Source organism: Schistocerca nitens, chromosome 8 (genome assembly GCF_023898315.1).
Source record: "Schistocerca nitens isolate TAMUIC-IGC-003100 chromosome 8, iqSchNite1.1, whole genome shotgun sequence".
In the NCBI taxonomy this organism is placed as follows: Eukaryota; Metazoa; Arthropoda; class Insecta; order Orthoptera; family Acrididae; genus Schistocerca; species Schistocerca nitens.
This window is the reverse complement of record NC_064621.1, coordinates 431,922,780-431,935,776: the sequence shown is the minus strand read 5'-3', so window position 1 is coordinate 431,935,776 and position 12,997 is coordinate 431,922,780. Positions and strand designations below refer to the sequence as shown.

General features: G+C 41.6%; 1 protein-coding gene across 1 annotated transcript in view; it reads right to left on the bottom strand.

Moving 5' to 3' along the window:
- Positions 1 to 12,700, bottom strand: part of LOC126198518 (brain tumor protein) — a 201,586-nt gene extending 188,886 nt beyond the window's left edge. The window contains exon 1 of the mRNA XM_049934904.1: positions 12,523 to 12,700. The gene's annotated coding sequence lies outside the window, so the exon portion shown is untranslated. The remainder of the gene's footprint in view (positions 1 to 12,522) is intronic.
- Positions 12,701 to 12,997: the final 297 nt, after the last annotated feature.

Here is a 12,997-nt window from a genome sequence, read left to right as displayed (position 1 = left end):
AAACGTATTTCTCGGATACGGAAAAGGAAGGAGCTAAGCGATTACCAGACGACTAAGTAATACCTTCACTGGCTTCAATATTTAACTATATGGTTAAATCTCAATAATCTTACGTTACACACAGCTCATGCAAGGAAATTACCCTGTGCTTAAGTCAGGAATTTTCATCGTTCTCAATTTCAATTACAATGGTATATTAGTTAAAAACGATAACGTGTTGCGGTTTTCGTCTAAAGAGCGTATTGTGGCAGATTTGCAGTGTATTATTTCATTGTGCTTAAAAATTAAATGACATTCGAATCTGTATTGGTCCTCCCATAGTCTTCTTACGTGTGTACCGCAGCTGACCACGTCACTGCACTTTAGCTGTACCAGCTGGCCGGCCAGTGCTGTCCAAGACAAATGGGACGGTAAATCTGTTGTCCCGTATTATCGCTAAGTCGATGTGCGCGTAACGCACAGCTTAAAACGTACCCTTATTATCGAACTTGACAGTACTCTAGACAGCTTGGCTGCAGTCCCACGAGAAACGGAAATCCAATTAGGTGCCAGCAAACGCGGAAGAATACATAGTGCAGTGTTTACATTAGGCTTATTCTTATGATGAACGGATTATAGAACATCAGTTACTGACAATGTGGAAGAAGTAAAGATAATGGCTATGGAAAATCGCCGAATCACTATCAGAGGATGCCGATGGTGTCGGCATATCCTTTGGCTCATGCCGAGCAATTTTTTCCAGATATTTTGAGCATGAAACGTGTACCGGCAAGGTTTGTTCCGAAATTGGATTTCGTCGCGTAGACTTCCCTTAGGAATTGCTGAATGAAGTCGACAACGATTCAGAACTTCTAAAGATTATAACACGTGACTGAACATGTTTGTACTGGTATGACGTCTAAACTAAGGCCCAATCGTCCCAATGTGAACTACCTGATGAACCAACAACGTAAAAAACTAGGCAAGTTCGATCACATATGAAGGTTCTTCTCAGTCTTTCGTTAAATTACAATGGGATAGTGCATCTTTAGTTCCTCCCTTATGGTCGTAAAGTCAATAAGGAATACTATCTGGAAGATTTGCGTTTGCGCCGTTTGCGTGCAGTCCGAACAATATCAGGATTGTGGAAAAACGACTCTTGGAAATTGCACCCCGATAAAGGTCTCACACTCAATGTTTGTTCGTGATTTTTTAGTAAAAAATCAAACCGTTATGTTGCCTCAGCCACCGTATTCGCCGTGTGACATTCTATTCCCGAGGCTGGAGAGGACCATGAAAGGGAGTCGTTTTGCCACATTTTTGAGAAACAATCACTGAACGAGCCGAACACCACAATGGAAAGTGAATTCCAGAAATGCTTCCAAGATTGGAAAAAGCACTGACAAGTGTATATCTGAGGGGGATTACAGTGAAAGGGGCAAAGTAGATGTTCAATAACGATAGATCGTTTAAGAAAAAACAATTCGTTATTTTTTCTCACACCTAGTATGCATGTAAGTCCCATATCTTCTAAGTCACTGGACCGACTTCAACCTAACTTCATACATCACTCGCCCACTGAAAAGTTTCGTTGTGACGATAAGAACTACTTACCAAAAGAGCTGAGTTAAAGATGAAAAAGCAGAGTAGCCCAGGACGCACACATACCCGTACTTTATATTCTTGCACTATTGGGCAATATGAGCACTTAGCGACTGGCAAAAGCTTTACTGAACTCCAAACCTATACGAAAGTTCCTCGCGGACAGCCCACCAAGAAAATGATGAAAGTAAGTTTATCACTTACTACTTTTTTATCGTTGCTGCACGTCGTTTTAATGCTTCTTTACTAGTAACTGCACTCGCGACTAGTTTCGGACAGTATTTACGTGCGCCACTAAATGTACCAGTAAAATGTCATCTCACTACTCTCAGTTCAGAGGATGCTACATGAAACACAAATTGCAGGGTGAAATTCGCTCGACATACGGGTAAAATGTGTGTATAAACACATGTAATATATGTTTAAATTATGAAATATATTTGAGTAAGATATCCAGAACAGTAAAACTAAGGATCACCTTCAATACAAAAAACTGAATATCACTGAGGACTAGAACACACAAGATAGCAACGTGCAAAATGTGGCCATATTTAAATACCCGCGAGATAACTAACAAACGAAAGCAGTGGGTCGGTAATAGAGAAGGTGAAGATGAAGTTTGGTCTTCCTTGTTATCACAAAAATACGTCAACGGAAGCAAAGCCTATGGATACTAAATGGCTACAGTGAGCAATGCGGACTAACTGAAACTGAGATCTAACACTATGCACACATGGATAGTTCCAAACTGGAGAAAGAAATTCTGCGCTCTAAAAGAGGTGGGAGATGGGCCCGAAGAGATCGAAAGGAGTTAAGTGGAGGGGAAACAAAGTACACATTGACCAATTAGCCAGAAATTCTGACAAAAGGATAGACGATAACGGCAGTAGCTTGTGGGGCATACACGAGAAGATGGTACTATCTCAAATGAGCGGAAGAAAAGGCAAAGAGTGAAGCAGTTCCGGGAGAAAAGGTAAATCCAATCCATCAATGGGTTAACTGTAGGCCAACAAAAAAATATTTTACCTAATTTACAATTTTAAAATGTTTGATACTTATGACTGACATGATGAGCACTGATATTTTGTGCCGAATGTCATGACCACATTCTGTGCACCACTAACATCTTCAGTACTCTAACAAGGGAACCTCCCCATCGCACCCCCCTCAGATTTAGTAATAAGCTGGCACAGTGGATAGGCCTTGAAAAACTGAACACAGATCAATCGAGAAAACAGGGAGAAGTTGTGAGGAACTATAAAAAATAAGCAAAATATACAAATTGAGTAGTCCATGCGTAAGATAGGCAACATCAAGGATAGTGTGAGCTCAGGGGCGCCGTGGACCCGTGGTTAGCGTGAGCAGCAGCGGTACCAAAGGTCCTTGGTTAGAGTCTTCGCTCGAGTGAAAAGTTCAATTTTTCATTTTCAGACAATTATCAACGTTCAGGCACTCATGCATAATCAACTTCGCCCTCCAAAATTCCAGGACATATGCAGGATTTGACGGTCTACACACGGAAAAATTTGAAAACGTTAAAAACATAAGTTTTGACAGAGCACAGGGAAAACTGTGCGACTGTGAAATTGTTGCATTCATTTGTTGCAGTTTATGTGACAAACTCTTATGTTTTCATCACTTTTTTGGGAGTGATTATCACATCCACAAGAAAACCTAAATCGGGCAAGGTAGAAGAATCTTGCTACCCACTCGCCAAGTGTGCAAGTTAGGTGGGTCGATAACATATTGCTGTCATGTGACGCGCATGCCGTCACCAGTGTCTTATAGAATATATCAGACGTGTTTTCCTGTGGAGGAATCGGTTGACCTATGACTTTGCGAAATTTTTTCGGTTCCCATTGGAGAGGCACGTCCTTTCGTCTACTAATCGCACGGTTTTGCGGTGCGGCCGCAAAACAGACACTAACTTATTACAGTGAACAGAGACTTCAATGAGCGAACGGACAGATCATAGCTTTGCGAAAAAGAAAGTAAACTCTTCACTCAAGGGAAGACTTGAACCAAGGACCTCTCGTTCCGTAGCTGCTCACGCTAACCGCGGGACCACCGCGCTCCTAAGCTCACACTATCCTCGATGTTGCCTATCTAGTGCATGGACTACTCAGTTTGTATATTTTGCTTATTTTTTCATAGTTCAACTTCTTCCTGTTTTCGCGATTGACTTGTGTTCAGTTTTTCAAGGCCTATCGATTGTGCCAACTTTTAACTAAATGTGAGGGGGGTGCGATGGAGAGGTTCCCTTGTAAGTATAGTCTTATTCGTTCAGTGACTTGTAGACACTGGTCAGTTATCATACAGCGATATAAAAAACGGTTTTGTAATTAATATTAGTGGAACAGAATGCAGTTTGCTTTTCATGCTTGAATATGAAATTGCTCTACTTGCAATTTATGGAACAATTCATTAGTATAATTATAATCCTGTCAGTGGCACTATTTCATTGTTTTACTTTGTTTACCTGAAGACCATACAGTCATCTGGGTATATTAGGAGGCAAGATATTAAACAACTTATTTTTTTCATATTAACATGTTAGACAAAGCCAGCAGGTTAATCACCATCTGCCTTCACAATTACGCCTGGAACATGATTACTGCGCATTTGACACTTCTATATTTGGCAGAGTGTGCAAGACCACGTTTTTCAAATTATCCCTACCACTCCACTAATAGCACTTGGGAGTGATTAATATACAAATCTTTCCGAGCGACCTGTGATTAATCACTGTCGTCGTTTCTATGCAATTAGGAAGTAACGAAATACCTTGGCGTTTAGAGAAGAAAGCAGACAATTTCGTGAAAATGTGTCAAAAATTCTCTTTTGATTACTGCTCTGCCAACACTAATCGTATCCATGATACCCACTATTTCGTGATAAGAACGAGCCGCCCTTTTTTTGAACTTTTACGATGTCTTAACGACCCGATTTTGTTGCAACTATACGTTCTGCCAATAAAATTTTATCTTCTCTACATTATTAATGTGATAGTACCAACTTAAGTCATTCGTAACAATGTTCTACGAATTTAGCTTTGCTTACAAGGTCTGAATTACTTGTTTCTATACAGCTAAGGAAGAAAATTTTGTTTAAATGGGGAAGCAACTGCTGTGGTTAGTTTCATGTAGGTATCATTTGCACTCATATGTAAATAGGGCTACAGCTTGGCCATTTACAATTTTATTTTTATTTTACTAGCACAGTTTTGCAATTTATATCCACCACCATGAAGATGAATTTCACAGAAATTTTTCAAGGACAAAATTTTTCTGTTTTCAAATTTAACTCGCTGACAGATTTTATATCGTGGTTAAATCTTGACAGAGGACTGTCTTCAAACATTTCCTTTTACTACGTATTAACACCTGAAATTTCGTCTCACAATCTAGGTGTGATCGTGCTAGTTTACTACTATTGTGCCCACTTTTCGCGGCTGTGTATATGTAATTAACTTATAGGCAATTTACAGAGGTTGGATGCTTAATATGAACATCAAGCTAATATGCTGTAGGAGGCATTTTAGTCAAAGAAAAAACCATTTCTCTTAAGAACGAACTTACGCATTTCACGGGCTAATTTTCAAGCTTATTTTATTTGGTTAGCAGCTTCGGCGTTTGACTACTGCATTTCCAGGCCCCTGACCCTGGCGTAGTAATCCGTCGAAACTGGTAGCCAAATAAAATAAGTCTGGCAATTAGACGACTGTAAGGTGTTTGATTTGACATCCTGTAGCCAACAGCTGAGTCCCGCAACCGTCTCTGAAAGATGGACAGAGATTTTACCACGTTTGAGTACACTTCCACAAAAAGTAACTACGAAATGGTTGCGAAGATCGTCTAACGTGCTCGCTGCACAAAAAGGTGTTTAACAAAAGTAAGAGGTTATTAATGGACGACATTCATTTGTCACAAAATGTTATTTTACAGATAATGACAAACAGCACGAAAGTGGGAGGAAAAGGTTACCTTGCATGGCCAGAGCTCTCGCGATAAAAATTACAGAAAACAGTTACCCAGATAGGGCCAATGGAACAAGACTTGCAGAGGAAGTCTATTTGGTTTCTTGAAGCAGCCTGTCAAGTCAGATCATTCCCGTTATCAGTGGCTGCAGCGATCCACTGTTAATACCACAGCACACTTAGGTCTATATTAACAAAGTCTCCAATATTTGGTTTAGTCATTTCCTGACGCAACCCCTTCGTTGACATTTGCCTATTACAGGGTTACGTGGTCCGTGTGAAACTATTAACAACATGGCTTATTCCGATGTTTTTTAAACATTTGTTCTGAAATCTGTGTTATTAGTTACGATTTAAAATTGAAGTAATTCCTGAATAAGGCATGTTCCACACTTTTCAAAAACTATATTAACATTCAACATAAACAGTGTTCGAAGTACCAGGATTCTCAAAGCGTTTTGTTAGTGGAAAACTCTTGGCCTAGAGTGATGTCACAAGTAAGTTCTGTTATTTCTTCGTAGCAAGGACCCTATTACTCATTTATCAACGCCCTCCTGGCTAAGACACATTAATTCTTTTTCCACGATTATATTTCGTCGATAGCCTCTCCAAGCGCATAGTGTCATTTTTCATCTGCCACGAAATGATCACTGACCCCAGGTAGGTTTTGTTACAACAGTACACTGAAGTAGTAAGAGGGATTCAGAGCAGTCAAGCTGTAACTCGATTGAAAAAGTGACTGGCCCAGTACAGTTTAATATGTAGAAAGTGATGTCAGTCCACTATTACTTGCGCGCGGAATATGGCTGAGGTAGCTACAGCTGTATTGGTTTCTCACCAAATTCATTCACATGATTCTCTATTAACGTACATTACTGAATCCCCTTCACAATAGCCTTCTCTGCAGTATCGCACACAGTTTTTCATATTCTGTCACTCAAAACATGCTGCACAGAGAAACAACGAAAGCGGATCACAACAATCAGATGTCACTGGCTATCATCGTCTGCAACAGACTTGTACCAGGAGCAGTGCAAACAGATAGGCAATAATTAACAGTATAGGGCGGTATGACCAAATTCGTTCTTACATTGGCTGTTGCTATGGCAACTGCCCTGTAAACAGCTATAGTCATTGGGCCCTGTAAACAACTACTGTCAACCTATTTGTGTTGGCTTAAATATGCGTACACATGACACGAGACGATAGATATTAAAAACCCAGCATAAAATTATGCAACACGATCCCAAACCAGCGTTTTTCCTTTGTCGCACTAGACAAACGCATTCTCCTCGTCCGACAATTATATATAATCCTGACATAGCTTCAATTCTCTATTCACACATCACTATCTAAGGCCAATGTAAATAAAGACAACACAGCTGGAGAAGTATACGGATTTGATACAAACAAAACAATAACGAAAGATACGAACGCTTCACTGCAGGTGTGATTTCCATTACCTACAAAGTCAGTTTTAGGGTTCAATCGTTGACAAACCTAATGAGTTCCTCGGCAGAAGCTAATTTCCATCTGTGTATTTGCTTCACAATCACGAAAAGTGTGGAGCTCCACCTCGGCTCGTGTTATCGTTATGCCGGCTGTGTGGCTATTTTTAAGTTAAGAGCAGAAAAAATTAAAACAATTTAATTAGAAATACCACTGTTCTCACAGCATTATTGGTTCCTTTACCTTTGACAACTAAATGTATGGACATACGTAAATTTATATCACAAAAAGCGAGACATTTCCATTCTACAATATGGTGATACGGATGATGGTTTGCATTACTGCTTTCACACGCTTCGCTTTCAAAGTAGAATAGACAGACACTGCTTTATCACAAAACGGCTACGCTTGATATTACTGAAGAGAAGCTACCCAGTTGCAACAGATGCACCTTCGCAATGACACACGACGACTTCAGTTCGTATCACATTCCACATATACTCTCAAAATTAAACTTTCGATTTAAAATTCATAGAAAATATTTCATTACACAATTATGACGATGCGAGTCTCCCAACGAAATCACAACACGATATTGTTAAATCATGGTGTATATGTAAACTATGGAATAAATGTGATAAAAGCAATCGTCAACTATTCTGGAAGAAAATACTCAACTTCTGTAAAATGAAGACGTTAACTGTTATCAACCTTTTGAAATTTTACACAGAAATAAATCGATGTTAATAAAATACTGAACTGAAGATAATAATGTTCAGTATCAGAATAAACTTTTTTTTATATCCTGTAAACCGACTTTAACGATTAAAAACTATCTACACCGCACCTTTAAACAATTTATACTGAATTTCCTACAACGCAGTGCCAAACATTCCAAATTAGGCTCTTGAGTGCTCTATACTGGATAATCAGTAATTATTATCCAATCTCTTACCACAAAATGGTTTCGAGCATTACAACCACCACGTGCCGAGTCTTCACGACATCAAATAAATATCCAGTACAGACGTGTTTAAACGGTCAATAAACCTGAGATTTTCAAAGGAGAGTAATTTTACAACGGTCTTTGGCTTTTCTGATACATGTTTAGTATAACTTGCTAGAAAGTAAATGTAGAGTAATTTAATACCTTTAGATATCATGTGGCGAGAAGATTACGTTGCACCTACAACACATCCTTACCAATGTGGGAGTATCAAACGTACGTAGGTTAATTGTGCGTTTCACTGCGAGATGAACAAAAGACATTTAATCAAACTCTTAGTATGAGTCACATGCCAACGAACAAATTGACTGGTAGCGTCACCATGTATCAACAATTAACAGTTGCTGCAGCAATGTAACCAAAGAACGTCGACGGAAGTTACACATCACAAACAGTGCTGTCCGCATCCTGGCTGCCAACGATACTGAAGCTTCTCTTCCCGGCGACAACCATGACCATTAGCAACAACAAAATAAGACTGGCGAATGATGTCTAAATTCTTTGTTACTCTTTACTCAGTACGATGTGTTTAAAAATATGCTTTCTGGAACCCTGTTAATAAACATTGCGTTCCTAGAAGTGCAAGCACTCCAAAATCGTATGTATCAGCAACGTAAATTTTACAGCTTAATAACTAAAACCATTAGCGAACCCTCACATGACATTCTTTGATGACAACTCTTATCGCAGCAAATTGCCAGTAGCATGACATTACACTGCCAATATTCACAGGAGGAATGGATGGTATTTTCTGGAAAACACCAAACCGCACATAAATACATAAACTATCTGCAACAAAGTACGTCAAATTTTTAGAAAATATTAATGAACTTTCACTGTAACCTAGAAGGATCACAAAAGATCAGGTGGTGAAACCGACTACCAGTACAAATAAAAACACTCATCTCTATAAAAGCCTGAAGGTCACACTACCTAACGTGTACTCCACAGAGCAAACTTAACAGCAAACAGTAAAGTAGTCTTGACAGCTACGAACAGCACTTGGGACTCAGTTTCTTAAGGGCGCGCTGAGGGGCCCTTGTTAGTTGTTACGCAATACTGAAACACGATGCGACCGGAAGGAAGGAGAAAACGTCACAAACGAAGGCGTGAAACAACGCCGCAGAACACCAGTAGGTAAGAAAGCTGTCTGTGGATTCTACTCACAATGAGCGTTCCTTTGTGGGTGCATGGCGGAAATTTGCGCGTAGAGACAGTGGTAACGCACTAATTTGTTCAGATTAAGAATGCAAGAGCTCTACGAAGACTTAAGACTTTCCCCCTAATTTTATTAACGCCCTAATACTTTCTTCTTACATCAGTTGTCTTTCCCTTCAACCAAACCGCATCTTCCATGCTCATTCAAGTGAGTAACCTTGGTTCCGTACACATTCGAGCGATATGAAGACGCTGCACAGAACGCTTTCACGATTAAAGAACTTAACAGTGTTCGGCTGAACATGCAATCAAAGAAATTTGTGGACCCACGCCATCAACAGCTGCCATGTAATTTAGTCATTCTTATCAAAGGAAACGGTGAAATGAGCTACACTGACGAAAAGCTTTTGTTTGGTTAATTCTCTAATTTTAATCCTCCCAACATCAAGACGCTTCTCCCTTCTGCAAATCGCAATCACCTGCATTTGTTGTATTAACAAGTAAACATTACACAATGTTGGCTCATGGTTGCATAATCCAAATTTTCATCCCATTAGCTGCACTGTTTATGTTTACTCCTGGGACTTCTCAACTTCCTTTGTTTACAATACAAAGTAGTAGAAGCATAAATGAACATACAGCAACTGCCTAGAGGCGGTCTCTGGCTTCCTTAAAAACCTAAACGGGTTTTTAAACCATGGATGATTTTAGAGAAAAATGGAAAATCTCGTTTCAATAGGTAACAAACTTTGAATAACAGTACCACATTCGAAATACTGGTTGCGGTACGACGTATGTGGTGCAGTCCGATGGTTGTTTTAGGTAATAAGGTACTAATTTGCCTGTGAATTACCGCAACTGTAGCCAAAGAGCGAACACGAAATAAAACACCTGTGGTGACATATCTGCAGCGTAGCCCGCTCTATGGCCGCCTCCATACGTAATGCACTATCCGTTACTGAATGGTAGATTCAGAAAACCTCTATACACACACACACACACACACACACACACACAGATACTTTGCTGTACGTCATGTACGCCTTTCTTACATTAACAACGTAGGCAGAAGTTTGCCACTACGCACAGCTCTTTGTGGCTGATTGCCCACGGGATGGCCACTAGTGGTCATCTATAGTGATCTTATACGTAAACATTTCAATTAATGTTGACAACTAGACTAACCAAGTTGCTGCGAGAGAGAGAGAGAGAGAGAGAGAGAGAGAGAGAGAGAGAAATCAGCGCAAAATATGTGCTATGTGGCCCGGGAATCATCCATTTGATGCATTACACACTCGGGCCCTGCAAAATTAAGACAGCTATTATGAGTGCATGTACTACTTTAACATAAATTACTGGTGCTTTTTTATTTTTTACTGCGGTGTATCTTTACGCAGAATCAAGAAAATGGCTGCGTCCTCAGTTTGCTCACAAAACAACAAACTTAGTACAGGGCATTTTATAACTTACAAAACTAAATCAGCTGCTGAATCTCTCACCAACTACTATCCGACCAGTGTGACTATTATAGAAACCCCTCCACCCCTCTCGTCACGTTGACAGTTCGACAAAACACAGTCTCTCCAATGTTACCGAAGTACAAACCTACCATTACTAAAATACTCCTCGCGAACTGTCCATTTGAGGAACAACCATCACACGAGTAAACTGAAAACGCTCGATCGCACGAACAAGCGGTGACTGTATTTGCCAGGTGTTTTGAAAAAATTCACGGGCAACTTTGGCACCATGACGTTGCATACCCGCTAAATAAACGAAAAGAACACCGAGCAGACACAAGACGGCCGCCACCACTCAGCAACCAAACGAAAAAATGGCATATGGAACTCCGGTCAAAGAACACTTACGCCCTTCGGGAATAAACTGCTAAACAGCTATTCACGAAGAAGGAACGATCAGTTTTCCTACCGGGCGTGTTTGTAACTTATTTACTAGGAGCTTGGTAACAACTTTTTCAAATATAAACGTACTGGAATATCAAGAATATCTGCGGGGAATTTTTGTTCTTGCTTCAATATTAAGTCACTAAATTAATGTGAAAACCATTTTGATAACTATGTGCTGTTCAAAATCGCCGAAGACGAGGTTCTGTCTGCTTTCGCAGGCCACCTGTTGTACAAGTCCTTCGTTCAACCCTTACTACGTATGTAAAAAGGTCAAAACATTGGTAAACATTTCCTATTCTACACATGGAAGCAGAAGCAAATGCAGTCTGAATGACTATCAACACTACAGCATCTGTGACAAGTGTCTTGAACTGCAGATACACAACGATGAAAGTTATTGCGCAAGCATGCGCGATGAGGGCACAAAAACGTGTGAGGCACGTCATGAATCAGTGTAGAGAAATTAACTGTCAGTCTTTCGTCGCTAATTAAGGTGGAGGGATACTTTTACTTTTCTCGATTCCGACTGTACCACGAATTACGCGCTTTTTACAGATCTTTAATGCGCCCTTGCCTCTAGACAGTATGTTCAATAGACTTATTACATACCGTTCTAGACGGGGTAGCTACCTGAAGTAGACCCACGGAAAGTACTGTGAATCAGGATTCGAACAGATATGCAGATGTACTTTATCCTGAAAAACATTATTTCGCTATTGGTCAAAGCAAATGTGAGTTTATTTATACAGCTCCGAGTGATTTCTAAATGCGGTTATCGTGGTGTCTATGTGTCGAAAATGATCACAAAACTAAGCTGTATGACTAACATGTCCAATTCAGCAGAGGAGAAAAATCTTTCACTTTCATTTTGACATGTTCATCAATATTATTGTTTACGAATGTACTCGTTCGGGTTGCGCAGATCGACAGAGCAAATTTTAAATGAGCGGAATAAATAATCGATACTACCCAACAATACCGGAGAACGCGCGCAGTGTGATTAGCGGCGACTTATCTACCAAGACCGGGGAAGGAAAAAGAGAGCAACCTGTAAACAAAGGCAGGCAGACCGGTCGACTCGCCGGTGGTGTCTGGGGCGCCGCTGTCCGCTTTTCCCGCCCGCCAGCTTTGGGCGGGCCCAACGCGTTCTTTGTCTGCCGGCGCGCCGCCACGCCGCCAGAACAAAGGAAGCTGGGCCTCCAGAAGGTTCCCGCGGACGCACTTAACACCCCTGAGGCTCACCGCCGGTCGCACTAATTGCCGGCTTCACGGGTACCGGTAGGAGGATTCAATAACGAGATATACTGCTACATCCTGGCAGGCTCCTTTGTTCGCCGGTCCCGCCATAAGGCCAACTGCTCCGCCGCGAGCCGGTAACTTGCCGTCAAACTCGCCTCGGTAGACTGGAGGGGTACCTGACAGATGCGACACCGATTGGGACTTACCTCAAAGACGCCATCCAACAGATCCCGAGAATGAGACAGCAGCTGTCGGTAAGACTTGTGGTCCGATCAGAAACCGTGTCAATTCTCTCGCCAGCGAGTGTGCACTCCCTCTTCAACACAAAGGATACTCCGGCCCACCAGCCAGTCCCATCAACATTCACTCACCACCTCTCAGACCTTACGCCAGAACATAACTGGCGGGCACGGAGACGCCGCGCCTCGGCGGGAGCCGGGCAGAGCCCGGACGGCACGCGGTGGGGGCAGGCCACGTGACCGCGCTGCGCAGTGCCGCTGCGCAGAGGACGCCGACGGCGGCTGTATCGACTGGCGCGGGCCGCGAACACGCGGAGGGTGCGACCGTGAGACAGGGGGAGCCGGCGGCCGGGGACTGCGCAACGCTGGAAACAGCACCCACGCCGAAGGGCACGCACCAACCACCGGCGGACCGCGCCACTACTGCACGCTCGCTGCCTCC